The following is a 13353-nucleotide window of genomic DNA, read 5'->3' as shown; positions in this document are numbered from 1 at the left end:
AATGTTGTTGGAAGAGGCCAGGCGGTTCACCACACGTGTGTATAGGTCCAGCCGCTGCATCTCCCTACGCCTGGCTGCACGGTCAGCCCTGAGTTCACCACAGAGTGCCTCCATGGCACATGTCATGCTCCTGTAGCCTGCCCTGACTTCCCTTTGTAGTGACTTAATATTTTTTGCTTGCAGGCACTGTACCTGCAACATGTTCAATTCAAGCCCGGCAAACACTGACCCATCCCCTGGATCTACACCACTTGTGGCAGCACGGGACCTGCGCATGTTTGGGACTTCTGGCATTGGCTCTGCACGGTGGCGCTGTTGTGGTTCTGGCTGTGTTTTATCGGTTTGGGCAGCATCATCAGTGTCCTGGCCCTCGTACTCTAAAGGGGGTAGTGGTCTCACAACAATCCTCCTGCGGCACTTGGGGGGGTTCACTGGACTAGCCTCGTCCTCACTTTCATCCTCCTGCGCAGCTGCTGGTCTGGTAGGGGAATTGCCCTGTCTCCCACTGCCTGTTGCCTGATTTGAAGTAGATGCTGTGGATGTAAAAGCACACATTTAATTTCTGTTCTGACTACCACTTGAAAATAATTACATTTCACTTTTTGGGATTACTTGTATCTTGTTTTTCACTTTCCTGATGCGCACATGCATTTGGGGACTGGCTGGGTGTAAATGTACAAATGTGATGTGCATGTGACTACATCTCCCAGAATGCATTGCAGTGTGTGTTTGTGGACCTGCACTGGATTACTACTTTCATCTTGCCCCAGGCTCGCTGTTGGGTGTGTGGGGGCAGTTAGGGAGGGGTCAGGGGTGTGATGGCATGCCTCTTACCTTGTCCTGGGGGGTCGGAGCTGTCCAGGTCAGCCACACCCATGACGCTCTCAGGAAGTATTGTAGCCTCCACAAGTTCATCCAAAGGTGTTGAGTCTGTGGCAGTGGAGGTCCCTGCACCAGTCTTCCTTGCTTGCTCCAACCTGGTAGCCACCTTCTCTTTGGAGCGCAGGCGCATGTCGTACCAGCGCTTGCGCAGGTCCTCCACACTCCTATGTGTCACCTCAACAGCATTCACCTTTTCTTGGATGTCTGCCATATGCGCCTCTTCCTCGTCTCAGGCACCCTCAGAGATTCTTTTCCAAAAAGCATCTCATGGCTTGTAACCATTTCCTGTATGAGGACTTCCAGCTCTGCTTCCCAAATAGGGACCCTTCTTCCTAGTCAGGATAAGGAAGTTACACTCTTAAAATAACCCCTGCTCACCCCCTTGACAGCTTGGCACGAGCAGTCAGGCTTATCTTAGAGGCAGTGTGCAAAGCATTTGCACATAACCAACAGTAATACAGTATAAGTACTACAAAAGGACACCACACCAGTTTAGAAAAATATCCAATATTTTTATATTCTCAAGACAAGAACAAAAACGATACAAATCCACAATAGAGTACTTAGAAATTTTCCGTTATCAAAATAACCTTGAAAAACAGTTTGTTGAAGTCGATAGCTCCCTCTAGGGCTATCACAGCGTCATGAACAAATAAATCCAAACAGTTCTGGCTGACTGCGGCATCGCAGGCCAGCTACGGTGTCAGGAAGACCCGCAAAACAGTACCTTTTAGAAATGCAGGGCGTCAGCGACCTCTCGTTGAGCTTCCGAAAACACAACGTCAGCAGGCGTCGGTTCCGGAGGTCAGTGCAGGAGTCGTCGGGCCCTCAAAGTCACACGCGTTGCAGATCGAACTCCTCGCAGTTGAAGTCAGGAGCGCTGGCGTAGGCCGGAGTCGGGTCCTGCGGTGCGAAGTGCAGCAGTGCAGCGTGTGATGTCTTCAAGTTTTAGTGTGAGCAGAAGCTCGGTGGTGACATCAGCTGGCATCGTCAATGAGGCCAGGGTCGCGGTGCAGCATTGTGGTGGTGCCGTCTGCAGTGCCTTCAGGTCACGGAGTCGGCAGCGGCATCATAGACGGAGTTGGGTTGCTTTTTCTTCTGTTGCAGCACAAAACATTCAGTCCCCAGTGCTGAGGGCAGAGGAACTTGAAGTCTTTGTTGTTCCTGAGACTTCGTGAACAAGGGGAGAAACTCACAAAAGTAGGTTGCAGAAAGTTCAGTCTAGTCCTTTTCCTGCCCAAGACAGAAGCAGCTACTGTAGGCCAACACAGCAAAGTAGTAGTTCCTCCTCACAGCTTCTCCAGCTCTTCTTCTTGGCAGTCTTCTTGGTCCAAAAGAGTTCTAAAGTTCATGGCTTCGGACTCCACTTTTTATATCCCAAAATCCTTTGTCCTCTCCAGCAGAGAGTGTCTGTGCCCAGCCGGAACCAGTTCTGCCCTCTCTGGTGTGGCTTCCCAGCAGGAGGTGGAGACAGCATTGTCAGAGGCTGACCAGGCCCATTCAGGTGCAAAAAGAAAATCTTCTACCCCTACTGTAAATGCAGCCCGGGTCTATTCAGCCCTTTCCTCACCCACCAAGACTATCTGGAGCCTCTGCTGCTCCCCAGCCCCTCTCATCCAAAACCCAGACAGTCAATCCACAAACCCAGCATAGGCCTGCTGGATGGCTGAGCAAGAAAATACCTATTTTCTAAATGTGGTATTTTTCAAACCCAGAATGTAAAAGTCACCTTCACTAAAAGATGCATCTTTAGATTCTGATTTCAGGCAAACTAAACTTTATTTTCCTACCTAGTTCCCTGGGCCAGTTATGTTCATAAGATTTTATAAACAAACTCCCCATTTCATCCTATGGGGAACAGGTAGCCTTGCAATAGTGAAAAACTAAGGGGCAGATTTATGAGGCCGTTGCGCCACGTTTACGCCGCTGTTGCGTCACGCAAGGCGGCGTAAATGTGATGCATCCCTACGACCGATTTACAACGTGACGCATCTAGGCAGATGCTTCACGTTGTAAAGCCCTGCGCCGCTTGTGGGCGTTCCGGCGCAGGGTGGGCGTTCCGGGGCAGGTGCGCCTCGCAAAAGTGGCTGAGTGAAATCTGTGAGATTTCACTCAGTCACTTTCAGGCCAATGCTGCGTCAAAACCCTGCGCCTGCTTGAAGCAGGCGTAGGTCTTGACGCAGCATTGCAAAGATGGGGCACCACCGAGCCTTGCTGGAGCTGCATCGCGCTTGCGACGCAACTCCAGCAATGCGCCACCTTAACGGCACAGATGTGTCACGCATCTGTGCCGATTTTTCCCCATGGTGCGCCGCATTGTAAATGCGGCGCACCATGGGTGGCGGAGCTGTGGCGCACATTAACTGGCGCATGCCTGGGGATGCGCCAGTTAACATAAATCTGCCCCTAAATTGGCAGTAATTCACTATTAGGACATTCCACACACACCAGGACATATCCTACCTTTCACATACACTGCACCCTGCCCACAGGGGTACCTTGGGCCTACCTTAGGGGTGACAGACATGTACAAAAAGGTAAGGGTCTGTCAAGTTGGTGCACTTGCCAAGTCGACATGGCAGTTACAAACTGCGCGCAGACTCTGCATTGGCAGGTCTGAGTTACCTTTTCAGGGCTACTCATATGGGTGGCACAATCAGTGCTGCAGGATCAATAGTAACATTTGATTTACAGGCTCTGGCACTATCAGTGCACTTTACCAGGGACTAACAAGTAAATCAAATATGCCAAGCATGTAACACCAATCCATAACACAATTTACACCGACAGCATCTGCACTTCACAACTGATTAGCAGTGATAAAGTGCCCAGAGTCCTAAAACCAACAACAGCCGGTCCGGAAAAAATAGGAGGAAGATGCAAAAAAGTTTAGGGATAACCCTGCAAAAAGGGCCATCTCTAACAAATTAAATTTTGTTATTTCGTAAATAACTCTCATTCCTATAAAGAGACAAGCACAAAATGTTATCAGTGATAAAATACAGTGGCAAGCAGTGCATTTAAGATTCATGAACCTACCCTTGTATTCATCCACATATATATATATATATATATACATAAAAGCATTTTATAACGAAATCTTAGTTTTGGGTAGTGTACATTAGTACTGCCATTATTTTTCTAGTATTACTGTATGAGCAAATGTTAAATCTTTAAAACAATCTCCAAATATGCTCCATCAATCTACAATGATGAATAACATGAACAAGAGTTTTCAACTCAAGATCATGTAGGCCCACATTTACTGGGATTTGGGCAACACAGCTAAATAACGTGGTGTGCTGCGTGAAATGGAGAGAGTAGGAATGTGCCATATTTACTAATATATGGTGCATTCTTGCTCTCTCTATGCTGGTGCACTAATTGCTGCCTAGTGCCAATACAGGCACCCTTGCGCCATGGTGCACATATGAAGGCTCATTAAATACAAAGCACAGACGAGAGACTAGACCAGCATTACAGACAGGATTGTTTTTGTGCAGTACGGGACACTTTCCTACACAAAAACATTCCTCAGAGAAAGAGGAAATAAGCAGAAATAAAGATATTTCTCTTCCTTACGCCCCTGTTTGAACGGCGTACCCTTTTTGACGCATTCCCAGATTTAGTAGTCTTAGTAAATATGGGAATGTGTCAAAATCCATTTGTGGATTGTTGGAACACCCACGCTCCACCCATGGAATGCCATCCCAACACAGAGTAACGCAAGTTAGCGACTTGCAGCAACTTGCTCTGCCTTGCGTTACTCTAGATTTACTAAGCCACGCAGTCAGTAAATCTGACTTAAGGGCTTGTGTTGCCTTGCATGGTGCAAGGGCAATGCAAGCCCTTAGTAAATCTGGGCCGCAGTCTTTAGGTGCACTGCTTTCTCTTCTTTCCCTTCACTGGGGTCAACTGTAACATACATTAGCGACTGGGTGAGCCTAAATCGCATGCAGACTTGGCAAATGTGGTCATCTATATCTATTAGATATTGCTAAGCATACTTTACTCAAATTTACCAATTTTATCAGTGAAAACCGTAATTAAATGTTATGTTGTAAGCACCGATTTTCATTTGATGTCTGAAATGGGGTGAAAGTAACTCGCATCATGTCATGTAGATTAATTACTCAAAAGTACAGCAATATAATGCCTAAATGTGCGAGTTGCATCTTTCACTCGCCAATGCAAAGTGAATTTTGAAGATCTGAGTAAAACTACGAAGGCCCCATAGTTTTTCTTAAAGTTTATTTACTGGTTTGTCCAGTTTTCTCCTTTCTCTAGTCAGCCAAGCCTAAAAAAGTACCACATTTTTGCCATCTAGGTTTTGCATAGTTACCTTACTGTCTGTAAATATATTCACTTCCTATGTCAAGACCTCATTCATTAATCACATTTTCACACATTTCCTTCAAAGGCAATTGATGATACATGGTGACACCGAAATATTTGTGTTTTAGAGCCCGCTCCTGGGATTTCCCAGAAATATGCTTACCATCTATGGGGCATATTTACAAGAGCTTTATCTCTGCTTTTTTGGCTTAAAAAGCGGAGGTAAAACCAGCGCCCTATTTACAAGGGGGTGCTAACATGCATAATCGCATGTTAGCACCCTTTTTCCCAACGCCTCCCTTTGCATCTCCAATGAGATGCAAAGTGTGCGTTACTGGGAGTTCCCCCAGATGGACTACCTTGCAAATATAGTGGGCTCCATCACGATATTTACAAGGCAGTCCACATGATTTTAGCACACATTCGCCAAAATGTAACGTCTGCTAAAACCCTGACTTAGGCATCCCTAACATAGGGGGTGGATTATCCTGAGACGACCCGTTTTGTAGGGAACATCGCTGGAAAACCAGCGATGTTCCCTGTAAAAGGGCAATAACCTCGATATCTCTGGAATTTTAATCGCCCTGGAGAAACGCGTTGTTAATTACGCGCTACCAGGGCGATAAATTCCAGAGCTAGCCTGCGATAATAAAATTATCGCTAAGCACGGCCAGCGATAATTATCGCTGGCCGTTGATAATATGGCCCTATATGATTTCAGCTGGTTGTAGTTACTGTAGTTTTGAACTCAATAATTTGTTCACTTTACAGTATTTGTCCAGGACCATAAGTACTTGACCCAGCCCAACAGAGGTCAAGATCTGTTAAACTGCATCTTCAGGGTAGTATAAGCACTACGGATGCTTCTATGCCAAACTAGCTGGAAATACACTTACTAACGACAAGGGTTCATCCAGTGCTGGGCTGTATGAATGAAACAGCAGAGGGGCCAATATACATCTAAGTGTCAGACCTCTTACATTTGGTTCATCCTAGAGTTTAAAGCATCTCCTGTTTTAAGAGAAGCTCAATGTTCCTTAGGATGTGCAATAATAAAGGGGCATATTACCAAGGGCTTGTATTGCAGCTTTCTCGGCGAATTGTGCCGAGAAAGCGGCGATACAGCTAGAGCCCTATTACCAAGGACACTTTAAAGTCTGGCCCGAGCCCACTTTGCATGTCGGCGATAAACAACGCTAATGACATGCAAAGTGGGCGTTCCCACGTCCAACCACATGTAAAATGTGGTTGGAGGTGGGAACACCCTATTACCAAGGCAGGCGTTGGGAGACAACAACCTGCGATAAACTCATTTATCGCAGGTCTCCCTACGCCTGCTCCGACCAGGCGTTAGGCATTGTTAACATGGGGGTGTGGATCATAATCTGAATCCACCCCCCCATATTATCAAGGCCCACATTAGCGCATGAAAACAACGTTTGTTTTCATGCGCTAATGTGCCATATCGCTGACTATCGCCGGATTTCTGATCGCCTGCCTGATGCGCATTGATAATTGCGCGCTAATTAGGTGATGAAATCTGGCGATAGCCGGCGATACGGAGATGTGCATTGTGCGTTTTGCAACGCACATCTCAGTAATATGCCCCAAAGTTTCATACTTATCCGGTTAACTCAGCATTTTTCCGCCTTTTTATTATTCAGCCACACATATTATCAATCAAACTTGTCAAAGCATTCTTGAGGACCAAAGAAGCACAATGGAGTGGCAGGTGGCCCACTTTTAATGCCTTCTGTGATAGGCGACCACAACCACATCTTTGTGATGCAGCCCTATGGAAGCCCAGATGCATTTTGTACAACACTATCTTGCGGATGCTTATGAAGAGACTCCTTATCAAAAAAGTACCCAGTAGAATGAATATGGGAAGCAATCAATAATTACCGAAATCACCAATAGATCTCCCTTTTTGCTACTGGAATAAACACTGACCTTCTCCACAAGACTGGGGATTTTTTAGTCTTTGTCACTGCCCTAAATATGGGAAGGAGTATCATCACTCACCCTACTGAGCATGCCTCGATTCACCTATTATGTAAAGACAGCAATGGCTTATCCTCTTAATCAGCTTTAAAATTGACTCAAATAGCTATGTCAGTTAATTGCCAGTGTTTAATAAAACCAAAGTACTAATCATACAGGTTTGGCAGAGGACCTAATAATTGTGTTATTTGACAAACTAGAAATCCACTCTCTACAACCCAAAGGGTCAGGGGACTGTCAAATTATCCCTGTAGCCCTGCTTCGCTGGGAAACTCTTTATCTGCAAAGCACACTGGCTTACGATGCCATACGATGCAAACACGTAAAAAGAAGTGGCTTTTACCGCCCTGTTGGAAATGGCCCTTTTGGCAAGGACACATCCAGTGTTTTGCCTTCTTTTACTGAAACAGTGTTTGTAGGCATTAGGACTCTTTGTACTTTTTCTCATCCAGCCAGTGGTAAAGTGCTTTTGCTTTTTCTCCCTTAAACATGGCACAATTGACATTTATCTGAAAGGTACATTTAATTTACATGTAAGTCCCTGGTAGATGGTACTACCTGTACCCAAGGGCTATACATTCAATGCTACTAGTAGGCCTTTAAACCAAGTCTCAGGGCTGCCACTGCATCCTGACGTGCAGTTTTAAACTGGCATTTCTACCTGGTGAAATATACCTTTTGCCAGCCTAAACCTTCCTTTAAAATACTTATAGGTCAGCGCTAAGGAAATTCCTAAAGGCTCCTGGTCGTTTTTCACTCTTCTAAGTCCAATCTCTCCCATTGACTAACTCTGGGTTATCTTATTATATTTAACAAGTGCTTTAGATTGAGAATAGATGGAGATATGCTGCTTACTCTGAAATGATTAGTAACTTTAAATCCTCTTTAATGCTGAGGTTGGATTTTTAGGTACAATTTCGAATATCCTATTTTACGAAATGTGACATTTTCTTGTGTCAACTAACTGTGCCTTTCTGCCAATATCCAGGGTCACATGGCTGTGAATGGTTCTGCTGTTGAGGCTTCTGTATTACTTCAAGACTGCGACTCAAACTGGGCTTAGGTGTGGACAGGATGGGCCATCCTGACAGGATGGCTGGGGAGGAGCTGTATCAGCCTCATTTACACTTCAAAGGGCTTTGCCTCCTGCACACACAAAGGCCCAGACAGTTGTGAGCATTGACATGAAAAGGCGAAGAACGTTCCAGAACCATGTTGGCACCTGGTATAAATGATTGTTGGCACTGGGTAAAATATTCGACCTACAGAACCACTCATCAGAACACTCCTGGAGCTGTGGAAGTTACAGAAGAAGGACTGCCCTGCTGCAAGAGGACTGCCCTGTGCTTGAAGGACCGCCTCTCTGTATGAGATCAAAGAATGGACCTGCTTGCCTTCATCCCTCACTAACCAGGAAGACTCAAAGGGTCAGTTTGGCTGATCTCCTTTGTGAGCTACAGTGTCACAACAAGCTTCCGGGGCCTCCCTGCAACTGCCCATCTGACCTGTTGTACCTGGCCCTGCCTGGACTTGCACCTGGACTTGCCTGATGCCTGCTGGCCTATGCTGGATTGTGTCCTGGTTCCCAAGAGGTGCTTCCCCAAGTCCTGGACCCTTGGCTGCAAAAGAAAGTACTACTCCTAAAGAAAAAATGAAAATCCTAAAGTTTTGGCTCCTTGCGACTAAGAACAGGCCTGTTTGTGCAAAAACTCTGCCAACCACGACAACTGGCAACTCAGAACTCTGGTGAAACCTGCTCTTTGTGTCAACAACACTCCACAGCAACTGGAAACGCATAACCTGCACTTTGAGCTACAATGACAGCCCGGGATGACAGTCAATGTGAAGCTATAGCAATGACTGTCCGCAACACACAACCCCAGTTTGCACTTCAACGATGTCCGTTATGATGCTCAGCCTGCTCCTTGCAGCCTCTCTCAATGTGAAGGGAACTCTTCACGCCGGACTTAGAAGTTAACTTTTCAGCAGGGCTAACCTGTTCCCTGTATCCAACACGTGCTCCATCACAGTCGGCCTGAACCTGTGTCTTTCCCCTGGTCTAGTGCTAAAAGAAGATCATGAGTGCTTTTAGGAACTATTTCACTAAGAACTTTAAATTTAAATATAGCCAGTCTACTGATTGCATTTTTGCCATTCTGGTAAAAAAAAATATTAAAATGTATTCTAAATTTGTTTGGGATCTATTGTGTTGTGTTTTCACTGTGTGCTATATTTAAAAATGGATAGCACCACCAGAACGTCATTTTTAGTGACTTTCAGGTGGCACCATGCCCTTCTACACATCTACAAAGCGGCGTTAAGCCACTTTTTGCGGCTTTACCCCACCTTGTAAATACAGCCCCTTTACACGCATCACTGCTGTGGGCATTCCACCACAATACCCATTGCTTATTGCCCCAGATTTACAAGGGCTCGTGCAAGAGCTGGAGTTAGAATGGCAAAATGAAGAGAAATACTTTAATTTCTCCTAATTTTTGTTTTTTCCAAGAGTGCTGCATTCTGCAGCACACATAGAAAGAACAAAACACCTTTAATGATTGTTTCTGTGGAGGAAGGTGTCCCTTCCTGCACATAAAAAATCATGAATTATTTACGATTTGCTACATCTATGTGTGCTGCATTTTGCAGAAGTAACAAATCGCCCTTGTGGATTGTTTATGTGCAGGAAGGGACCCCATCCTGCACATAAACAATAATCCCCTGCAACACAGGCATCCTTGCACTATGACGCAAGGGTGTCTGTGTTGGCTCTATGCAGTTCATTTTAGAGCCAGGGCTAGGGAAAACACAGTGGTGCACAGTATCATTGTAAATACAGCGCATCCCTGCATAGCTGCCAAATTTGACGGAGCTCAGCGATCTGATATTTCCTTGTAAATATGCCCTATTGCTTCTAAATTAAGCCTGACTGCTTTTGTGCAAGCTACCAGAGAGGTAAGCACAAGTTAATTTGGTGACTTTTTGTGGTTCATCCTGATGAAAATTATGGTTGCTGAAGCGGAGGAGCGGCGAGGGTGATGCCTCACTGCTGAACACACGCTAAGCTCCACCCTCTCTATTCAGGCTGCATGCACTTCGAGGCAGTGAGAACTGCTTCTGGGTGAGAAATGCCGGTCCTTGATTAGGAGCAAAGAGGCTGTTTAGATGCAGTAACCAGGAGAAAGACAAATCTCCAATGTTGGCGAATGGGTGTTGCCTGGTGCCTTGCTGAAGTAAGGAGGTCTTTTCTGGTTGAGGTCCCTGAGCAGTCACACCCTCGTTAGGAGATTCTCCGTTGTAAATAGGGCCAGTATTTTTCGCAAATGTAAAGTGTTTTTTGCATTAGATATCTCCAGGTTTTTCGACTAGTACATGTTCTCCCCAGGCATTAGCTTTCTCAGGGTCCCATCTGCAGCTAGTCACTTCTGATACGAGCTTTGGGGTAGAAGAGGTCTTGGTGCCAGAGACTGATAACGCTTTTAGGGGCATATTATCAAGTAAGGGCATTACATTATCGCCGCTTTTATTGGCAGGAAACTGCCGATAAAGCGGCGATAATGGGCTTGATAATATGCTCTATGAATTCCCATCAAAGCCCATGTTAGATGTGAAGACATCTAACATGGGCTTCGATAATATGCCCCTTAATCCCCTGGAGGCGAGTAATTCAAAGTCCTATACCTACCCGCAGAATATCAGTGGTACTGGAAATGAGTCAACAGATTCATCTAATACTTCTGAGGAGAGGAAAGAGGGGAAAGTGGGTGATAAATCCCATTAAGACTACCCTCTATTTGCAAAATGTCTTAAACCAACGCTCAAGGACTCTAATCAACAATCCAAAGTCAGGCGCAGGCAGAATATCGTCTAGCCACTCTGCGGGACCAGATTCTATGGATCTGTTAATCTTGTATGGCCAAGTATTTGATTCAAAGGGGCAATGGGAATAGGAAAAAGTCCAGGTGTACCCCCTCGAGATTCAGTTGCAATAGGTTCCCTGGGACTCTCGTAGAATCACTTATCTCAAGGACTCCTGATGGAGGTCTATATTAATGATACGGGACATCAAAATCAACAGCAGCTGGATGAGATTCCGACTGGGCAATCTAGGGATAGGGATAGTCATCCTTGATGCGCAAAGTCCAACAGTTCTTTGAGACTATCCTAGCGGAGATACTAGAGTGTAAAACATCCCAGGCTCAGGAGCTTGCCTTAGTTCACCAATGGCTAGATGAAATTGAGGATATGGTGCAACAAATCCCAGAGCGAATGAAAGAACTGGAGCAACAAGTGTCAGATACTGAGGTTCACTCTCTGAGATGCGACAGCGAAATTGCTTCTCTTAAGAAAAAACTGGAGGCCTCACAATTGAAAATGGATGAAATGGACAAATATGCGAGGCGATCAAACCTGCGCTTTAGAGGAATTCTGGAGGACAGTGAACGTTTAAATGGCCAGTGTAATCCTTTGTAATATATGGAAAAGATGATTAAAGAATATATACTTGAGAATGTACCGGAGGTCTTTACCATAATGGGGGCACATATGGTTAGCGGGGTCTAAGTACCGAAGGACAAAGATTATAAACTATTAAGACTTCCTTATAAGAGAAGCCATTCTAAGTAAGGCAATCCAAAAGAAGGATATTGTGCGATCTGATGGTTCCAGGGTGAGAGTTTTTTTCTGATATGTTGGCACTTGCAACACGCCAGTGTAGAGCGTTTGTTGTGTTTATTGGCCAGTTTACAAGCCCAGTCTTCTATCGTTCAACAGTCTAAATTGACAATTTTATTTAAAGGCCTATTTAAATTATGTTCAATCCTTGAAGCTAATGCTGTATTACAAAATACTTCTTTAGCAAATGAAAATTAGGGGGCATATTAGCAAGAACCTCGTTAAAATTATCGCAGTTTTAGAGACAGGAAACTGCCGCTAAAACAGCGATAATGGGCTTGCTAATATGCGGTATAGAATTCCAATAGAAGCCCAGGTTTGATGTGCAGGACATCTAACCTGGGCTTCTATTGGAATTATATAACGCATATTAGCATGCCCATTATCGCCGTTTTACGGTGATAATTTTAACGAGGTTCTTGCTAATATGCCCCTAGGATCTTACAGGGTGGGGTAGTCGGATGAAGGAGACAGGCTGTAGTTGTTTGGCTATTCCTATGGACTAGGGAGATAGACAGTTCATTATGTTCTATGATGGAATCAGTTATTGGAATTTAGGGGCATATTAGCAACAAATAGCGATAATTATCACTAAAAGCGCTCAGCGCATTTTTTTTTATCGCCGCCTATCGCCGGATATTATCGCATAGATAACGTGCTATTAGCAACGTTTATCTCTAAAGCGATAAAATATCCAGCGATAGCGGCTCAATGCGTGAATATCGCTGGAAATCCAACGATATTCAGGCATTATCGCTAATGGGGACTTAACCTGAATATCCACCTCCCATTGGATATACAGGTTAAGTCATGGTCTGAGCAGGCATTAGGTTCTGGCTATATTCGCGCTTAGCGCGATTTTTTTAATCGCTTCGCCTGCCTTGCTAATAGGCGATAGCTGTGTTAGCGACTGCTTTCAGTCGCTAACAGGTTGGGTACGCCCACTTTGCATGTCATTAGCGATAAATATCGCTGATATGCAAAGCGGCTCCATACCTGTAGCTATTGCCTATAAGCTGTCGCTTACTGCTGTTAGCGACAGCTTGCTAATAGGGCAATAAAAATATCGCCGCTTTAGCGGGAAAAAGTCCCGCTAAAGCGGCGATATCGCCCTTGCTAATATGCCTCTTAGAATTCAGTTCAAGCACATTAAGACTATTCTATCAAAGAACTCCTGAAAATAAATGATTAGGCTGATTTTCTTGCACTTCCGCATTTTATACACTGTATTCACTTGACACTCCGCACTTTCTTTTTATATATTAGCATTTTTTATCTATATATTTCCAATGGATAGTCTTGTATTAATCACACTTTATGATTAGTTTACAGATTATTATGAGTGTATTATATAGGTTTTGAAGCAAGTTTATGCACTTTGCATTTCCTGCTGGTAGGTTATTAAACATATTTTGTATGAGAACGGTTCCTTTGTACCAAGAGCTACTTAAGGTGCAG

Source organism: Lissotriton helveticus, chromosome 6 (genome assembly GCF_964261635.1).
Source record: "Lissotriton helveticus chromosome 6, aLisHel1.1, whole genome shotgun sequence".
NCBI classification, from domain to species: domain Eukaryota; kingdom Metazoa; phylum Chordata; class Amphibia; order Caudata; family Salamandridae; genus Lissotriton; species Lissotriton helveticus.
This window is presented reverse-complemented; position numbering follows the sequence as displayed.